General features: G+C 44.0%; 1 long non-coding RNA gene across 1 annotated transcript in view; it reads right to left on the reverse strand.

The window, feature by feature from the left end:
* Positions 1-718: 718 nt before the first annotated feature.
* The window catches only part of LOC135106175 (uncharacterized), a 61,562-nt gene continuing 53,688 nt past the window's right edge, over positions 719-8,592 (reverse strand). Inside the window, exons 3-5 of the long non-coding RNA XR_010271152.1 lie at positions 7,053-7,173; positions 6,249-6,303; positions 719-1,050 (exon numbers count right to left, since the gene is read on the reverse strand). This is a non-coding gene — a long non-coding RNA (uncharacterized LOC135106175). The remainder of the gene's footprint in view (positions 1,051-6,248; positions 6,304-7,052; positions 7,174-8,592) is intronic.

Below are 8,592 nucleotides of genomic sequence, written 5' to 3' on the forward strand. Positions count from 1 at the left end.
CGAAATAAATGGAAGACAAGGAGCGCGGGAAGAAATGAAAAGCAAAAACTATGAGGAAAGAAACAATAGAGGAAACAAATAAAACTGCACGATATTATGAAGAACGGAGGGGCAGAGCGGATAAAGAGAAAAAAAAGTTAAAGATAAAAATAAGAATCAAGCTAAATATGGAGGGAGTGTAGGGGATTAATTAGCCTGGAAGGGGCGAGGAAGGGGACGCGGAGCAGGGGAAGCAAGACAGAGGAGAGGCGGGGGAAGAAAGGATGAGAGTGGCGAGAAATATGACAGGAGGGAGACACAATGTGAGGCAAAGTGAAAAAAAAAATGAAGAGAAAAGGAAGGGAAAGAAGAGAAGAGGAAATTAATTTAAACACTACTACCTCTCTCTCTCTCTCTCTCTCTCTCTGGTAGGTACTAATCTGCCTGTCAGCCCTCGTGATGCTGATATCCATGACGGTAACGTGACTCGGTATTTGTGTGTGTTTTTCCTGTAAATATGTTTGTGAGTGTACATCTGTGGGTAAGTGCATGTTTGTGGGTGTATTTATGTGTGTGTGTGTGTGTGTGTGTGTGTACAGGATTGCAGTTTCATGGATGTGAGTAAAGTTCATTATGTTTGGTTTCCTGATTTTCCATTACCTTAAGCTTCTTTCAGTACACATCTGCCGTACACATAAACATGGTCTGCTGCAGGGATTGATCGAATTTAAAAGCATAATGATTTTTCCATACTTTGCTTGCCATTTCTTACAATTTTCAAATATTATTAATGATACAGTACTTATGAGAAATTCAGTCAGTTTTATTATTTTCCTTCATTTATGTGTGCTGCCAACGAAAGCACGGCCAGTACATATCCCTTTGGTATCTGTGAGCCCTCTTTACAGTTAGCGATGCTCGTCTCGTCGAGAGGAGTGCAGATGAATGAGAATTGATAAACAAAAACATACAAAGAGCAGTAATTGAACAGTGTCTTCTTCCTTTATTTTCTTCCTCCAGTATATTCTCTTCATTCCATTCCCTTGTTACAAGTAAAAGTCCCGCATTCACCTGAAAAGTCAGTCATTAGCCACTTAACTTATATCTTAGACAATATAAAAGGACACAAGTATATTTTGTGAAAGGAATATTGCCAGGATTATTGATCGAGAATCTCTGTTTTACTCTGCTTTGGCTGACTGAATCCCGCGAGATAGTGTGTGATGGAAACATACAAAACACTCAAAGTAAGCTTCACTATTCAGAGCACAGTAAAATACCAAACAGAAAACGCGGTGGAAGAGACGCAGGAATTTCTAACCCACTTATACAATTCCACACACCAGCACACCCCAATAAATGCTGCTGGTATTTATTAAATGTTTGGCAGGCTAAAAGTTTGGGCAGGGAAGCGAATACAGATAAGCTACCACTAAGCCAGGACTGTTGTATTCTGCTCAGCAAGAGAACGGATGCGGGAACAGCAGCAGTTTCCGAGCTTGATGTTTGATCTTGAAAGGAATGTGGACAACAATCTGTAATGCTGACACTTTGCTTCCTTCGCCAAGTGATTCTCGTAGAGCTAAGCCGCTCCGTCATTACGAGATCCAGCTAACACGTCCATGGCTTCATAGAGGAGGCGGTGAATAACAAGGCCAGTAATTTCCTTAATCATATCAGAGTAGTTTGCTTACAGAAGGAATCTAACACAGTGATATCCTGCCGAGTGTGCAGTGCTCGCGGACAGAATGTGAGGAATTAAGATTAGAAAACATTTGTGGCACGGTTATCGGAAAAATTGCTTGAAAATAGATATTCTTCACGGTGTTCTGTATTTCTTAATGTGGCCATCACAGGTGCAGTGTTTACTATGACGTAAACAAACATTACACCTCTTATGTCTGCAATGTCACGTTGGCATTCAGTGTTAAATAATTAACAAAAACGTCACTCAAGGGATAAAAGTACCGAATGTTCCCACAAGAATAAATGTGTATAGAGGACAGGCGACACATGCACGCAGGTGGCGCACTGTGACAACACCATGCAAACTGGATGAATATTGTACAATACACATTGAATATGAAAGATCCGCTGCATCGCTATAGAGTATTCAGGTGTGTTTATTTCTTTTATCACGACTTCTTAAGAAGAAAATACTTTTTATGTCTGCCCATGAGGGATTGCTCGCAATGCTCCTTTTTTAAATTTGGATGCCCTTCCTACCCTGTCACCAAAAATGTAAGGCGTTCAATATTCTCACTAATCAGTACATTGAGTGACTCACTAAGTTGCTTCTAGTATCATTTACATAAAGATTTTTTTTTTTTCCACGATATGTACTATTTTAATGTCCATAACGGAACTGTGCAACGCACAAAAAAATATGTAAAAGGCTTGGTGGCCCGGGAGGGACGGGCGGGGCGGCGCGGGCAGCGGCCAGCACGGGTCGTCAATAGTCAACAAGGCAGCGCTGTTTGACGATGCAAGTCAGACCGGATCTCGTGCCACGCGTGAAGAGCATAACTATTTTTTTATAACGGCTATTTTTGCCTTCCGAAAATATGTTCAAAAAGAATATTTGGGGAACTAATCGTGTATGAAGTTGATGCAAGCCTGAAAAAATAGGGAGGGTGGACGTAAGTGTGTGTGTGTGTGTGTGTGTGTGTGTGTGCGCGTGCGTGTATGTATGCGTGTGCGTGCGTGCATGTATGCGTGTGCGTGCGTGCGTGTATGTATGCGTGTGCGTGTGTGTGTGTGTGTGTGTGTGTGTGTGTGTGTATATGTATGTATGTATGTATGTATGTATGTATGTATGTATGTATGTATGTGTGTGTGTGTGTGTGTGTGTGTGTGTGTGTGTGTGTGTGTGTGTGTGTGTGTGTGTGTGTGTGTGTGTGTGTGTTCATCTATCTATCTCTACGTATCTATCTATCTATCTATCTATCTATCTATCTATCTATCTATCTATCTATCTATCTATCTATCTTTCTATCTATCGAGAGAGAGAGAGAGAGAGAGAGAGAGAGAGAGAGAGAGAGAGAGAGACTAATGTGGCGAGAATATCTACCTTTCCTTCCTCGCCTCTCATTCACACCACCCTGTCTGCTGCTTCATTTCGGTGCCCTGAAGAGAGAAAGATAAGTTGGAAAGAGAGAAATGAGAGTAGTGTGTGAGAGATGTGGAGAGAGAGAAAAAAAGAAATAAAGAAATAAAGAAGCAGGAAGGTGACGGCCGTAGATCAAGGGCTTCAGGAACAAGTGTGATGAAGAGCGAATAAAAAATGTACTACTAATGACATATATTTCAGCCCACGTCTACCCCTAGAGCACCACGCGCCGTCTAATTGGAAGCCTGACGGCGAACAGATGCCGCGTGAATATTTCAACCCGGCTGCACTCACGTCACTGCCTTTAACGAGAGGTCGCGAAGATGGCTGCCGACAAATGGACAACGTAAAACCTAGAGGGAATTCTCAATTACCCAGAGCTGATACACTGGGAGCTATTGGGTCGATCCTTTTGAAGTCTTTCTCCGAGTCTCTAAAAACTAAATTGGCTTCCTTTTTATACAACTTCCCTTATCTATCGTAATGGAATAGCAGTTACAACGTTTTTTTTTTTCTTCTTCTTTTCTCTCCCGTGCAGCCTTCGCCCTGTCCCCTTTGTTAAGAAAAAGCGAGAAACCAGTAAGTGTGGCGAGACCTGCGGGTGTCGGAGCAGGACTGCCACACCTGCGGGGGGCGCGGACACCTGAAGAATAGTACGGAAAGAGAATAAATGTCTGAAAAAGAAGTCTGAAGGTGCGAGCAGGAAATGTACTGGAAGATTACGTGTGCAGGTGGAAGGGACAGGTACGGGCAGGTATTAATCACCTGGATATTACCTGTTACTCGCACCTGATGCACCGGCACGCCCTACGAATGTTATGTGACACCTCTTAGGCCATTTCCTCGCGGCACCACTGACAGGACTGCTGGAGAGTCTCAATTATTCTTGGATTTACGTATTATCAGTGAATAGCAATCCAGAATCTTTGTATTCACGCTATATACGTTTTTTTTTTTTTCGTATTTCAAGACAAGTGCATCCCTCACCATGCCAGTCTGAAGCAGTCTTACGTGGTCTCCCTTTTTCTCTGGTCTCCCTTTTTTTCTCTCTTCACTTTCAATGTTCTATCAAAAATTGTCTCTCAAGATATTTTAATTTCAAAGGTACATATCTGCCATTTTTTTTTAAGTCTACATGGATTAACTTCCCTTTTAAAAAATCCCTTTACTTTAAATAATCTCAAAGTTTTAATATTCTTTTCTATTGGCATGACGTAAGGAATATTAATCACTCTATTACTCAAACTATTCCCCCTTTATACCTCCCATGCCCTTTTTTATAATTTTTACTCATCTATCGTTCATGATAAATTGGATTCATCCTTCACTCACGTCCCGAAAATCTCTCATCCATCAACTGACGGGGATAATGACGTCATCAGCCCATCAGCATTCTACACCCCTCCCCTCCCTCTGGTGGTGAAGAGTAGCACCATGTCGGGGAGGCCTGTCGGGGCACACAGCAGGGGAGGCGGACCCACGCAGTCCCCAGCTGGCCGGCGCCTCACCCGACATGTAAATTACTCCCCACATCCCATACTCCTCCCAAGTCTCAAGTTTGAATTAGAATTTTCAAAAGTTGGAACATATATCCCTCACGGTGGGAGGGGGCAGGGAGGCGCGGGTCGTCTGGCGAGGAGGAAGGTCGGCGCAAGTTTGGCCAGAGCGATGAATAACTATGAGCCCGCCATAACATAACCCACAACTTCAAGGTCTCAGCTCCACCACCGCACGCACTCACAAGCATGGCCAGGGGAAGCACGCACACGACCCATCCCACCACTGCCGCCACCTAGGACCACCACCTGGAGCCTCTCGCCGCACAGGTAACAGGAGACATGAACCGCACACTCACACAGGTAACATGAAACACACACACAAGTAATATGAACCACACACATAGGTAAAATGAACCCCATACTCACACAGGTAACATGAACCACATATTCACACAGGTAACATGAATCACACACACAGGTAACATGAACCAGACACTCACACAGGTAACATGAGCCACGTACACTCTCACACAAGTATCATTGGCCACAACTGCACGGGTAAAAGTTCTCACCTAAACTCCCAGTAATACATTTTGGCCTGATGATGGTCTAACGCAACACTCACCTGAAAAACTACATATGGAACCGAGTCACTTCTTGGTTGTATCTTTTATTTGCCAGCCAACGACATTCCTGGTCTGAAACAAGCGATTCATTGAAGACTTACTGCATACACGCTTTGCCGAATCACCAGAGCGAGAGGGAGATAAATTTAGGGTTAAGGCTTGAGCATAAAATTTAAAAAGTGACATATGTATACGTGAGCAATTTGTAAGCGTTTATTTGTGCAGATTAATTGGAAAAGAATGCGCCTCTCTGGATCAAACGGTGACAGACACCTATGATTAAAACAATTACCGCCCCAGCTCAGCACGACACATACCAGGCCGCTTGCTGTGCCAACCTTGCTCCCCTCCCTGCCTCTCTCTTTCCTCCGTCACGGCCACACTTCCTGTCACTCACTCCCTCCTTTCTACCTTCCTTCCTGCATAGGCTTTTTTTCCCTCTTCTATATTACTTCTGTCTCTTACTACGGCTTTCCTTTACCACTTCCTTACGTTTAAACTTCCTCTCTTTTTTCTCTTCCTCCCTTTCTCCCTCTCTTCCACACTCTGTCACTCTCCCTTCATCTTCCACCCTTCTTCCCCTTCTTCCACACTCATGTTAACTCTCGCTTGCTCTCTCTTCCATTTCTCTCTCTTTTACGTTTTCTACCTCCCTCTCCCATTTTCACTGCCTCCTCCTTTACTTCTCCTCCACTGCCATCTCTTTATCCACCTTCTCTCGCTCCCTCTTTTCTCTTTTCTCTAATCCCTCTTGAAGACTGAGGTAACATCTCTTTACATCCCTTTCTCTTTTACTACGCTTATACATCTAGTTCCTCTTATTCTTCCTTGTCCTCCTCCTCCTCCATTCTGTTTTCTCCTTCTCCGCCATCGTCACACGCCTCCTCCCCCTCCTCCTCCTTCTCCTTTTCTTTTTTCTTTCTCCAACCCTTTCTATGAGCAATTTGTCTAAGCAGAAGTACAATATATGTCAGTTGGAATCACAAAACTCTTGAGCAGAACAATAAAAAAGGACGTGAAGAATATACTGCCCACCTTTCATCAGTCACGGAGAGCTGAAAGTCCCCATCAGGAGTCAAATCATCCGTGCCTGCAGGGGGGAAGCGCGTGATTGTGTGGAGTGTATTAAATCATGAAAAGCGTAAGAAAAGTATTGATATAGAAGGTCTGTATCAATCATATAGTGAGTTGTGTTTAGAGGGCAGGCTGTGACGGACCCCTTGTGTTGTGATACATGAAGGAAAACGCTCATTGAGGTCACATCTGGGTCACTGATAAGTTCACCCATCCACCAGTCTTAAGATCAGTCCAGTGCTTGAAACCACATTAGGGGTAATTGTCGTTTCCACAGGTGTCTACTGCCTCCTCCTCCTCCCACAGCTTTTTTTTTTTATCTATTTTATTTCTATTTATTTTACGTGTAAGGGAAACTGGTACGGGCTAAAGAACGAGGAGAAAAAAAAAAAAAACGCTCAAGTTATCGCTTCCAAAATCTCGAAGAAAGAGTAAAATGGAAGGCCAGTTCATTTCAGGCGGTGTCGTTTTGATCATTAACGGCAGCAACTCCCGGCCAAACTCAAGCAACCGTGTGGAGTGAGGGACGGCAATGCTCATCTCCCATGCTGCTGAATTCACGAGGAGATAAATCTAAAAAGAAATGGGGAAAAAATAGTCCTCAAACAGGATGATATGAATGGAACAGACCCAGTTATCACTAATGAGGTGGCGGATCAGTGTCAATATGGAGCAAAGAGACGACTAAACAAAAGGACAAGGGTTAACAGACGGACGGAGATATAGAGGTGTGGATTACGAAGGGACCCCAGCGCGCAGACCCACTGGCTTTTTGCAGCTGATGTTCTTATGTTGTTATGGAGCCACGCATCGACTGAAGTGTCTCTGCGGTGCTCAGGTGACGCGCCAGGTGAAGGCCGCGTCTGCCTCGCCACGACCACACCCTCTGTGGAAAGTATAACCCAGTGTGACTAATTCAGGTTAATAATACCCGGTATGAAAATAAACTGCACTTTTTTTGTCCTACTCTAATCAACTGGAGCATGACGTACACGAGGGCGGAAGGCCGATGCTCTGTCATAATTGCAGGGGAAAAAATGTTGTCAGCTTCATCAATAAAAGTTTTTAATTTGTTCATCTATTTCGCATTTCCTATAAAAGATCAGATGTCATTTTCTTCTTTTTTTATTATATATATATGAGCACGTCCCTCGCCGTTTCCTTCCCTGTCCTAGCGCTGCCGAGTCACGTCGAGGGAAGCAGGGAAAATTACGTGAGAAATCAGAGTCAAGAGAGAATTCCCCGTGCCTGGACACACCTGCGGTTCCTGAATACCCGCCACACGTCCCCTTGCAAGATTTACCTTTTGCCTCACCCTTCCCCAGATCGCAAGACAAAGACTCGGTGTAATAAACCCTGTAACTGTGGCAGACGTGATGCGCTGCTCTCTTCCCCATTACCACACCACTCTTGCTATAAACATTGAGAGAAGGGATATCAACTCGCGATTCCCACTTCTGATACACCTCCTAGTAACATCTGTAACATCTGCTAACATCACCAACATCTAAACAAACATCATCCATTTCCTGACCTGTTCGCCTTTTATGATGACAAAATGGCATGGAAAAAAAATTCAAATAGAGCCTCGAACACGCTCAACACGCACACACACACACACACAAAGACCAAAACTAATAAGGTGACAAATCAGTGACACACCAATATTCAGTGAGGTCAATATACCTGCAGCCAGCCACTTTTTGCCGGAGCGTCCTTCACCTCCAGCCAATCAGGATACTAATGACCTACCGGGGCCTTCCGATCGTAGTCAAATTAGTGTCTGAACTTGAGTTGACGGGAGGCGGGGCGGGGCGGCGAGAGGGGGCAGGATAATACTTAACTTAGGCAGGGTAATGGTTGGGACCCTGAGAGAGACGAGGAGGGGGAGGAGAGGAGGGAGAAGACCAAGCCCGTAATTGAGTTGTCTTCCAGTCCTCTCCTCCTCTTCCTCCTTCCTCCTCCTCTTTCTCCTTCTCCTCCTCCTCCTCCTCCTCCTTTTCCTCCTCCTCCATTGACATCAACGCTGAAGATTATTTTTACAGTCAATCAACCGGACATTACCGGAAGACGTATCAGTTTGAAGAATCTCGTCACACAAAGCCAAGCACTTCCTCACTCGTGTCTTTAATGTCTCCTCTTCTCTCCCCTCCAGTGTCGTCGATTACTCAACTGCTACAACTTTAAGGAGCAGATTTGACAAGTACTTAAACTCTATTCCACAAGTAAGATATTGGTTGAGGGCTTTATTTATTTATTTATTTATTTTATTTTATTATTATTTTTTTTTTTTTGTGGTGTGTTA

The sequence above is a fragment of the Scylla paramamosain genome, chromosome 13, assembly GCF_035594125.1.
Source record: "Scylla paramamosain isolate STU-SP2022 chromosome 13, ASM3559412v1, whole genome shotgun sequence".
Taxonomy (NCBI): Eukaryota; Metazoa; Arthropoda; class Malacostraca; order Decapoda; family Portunidae; genus Scylla; species Scylla paramamosain.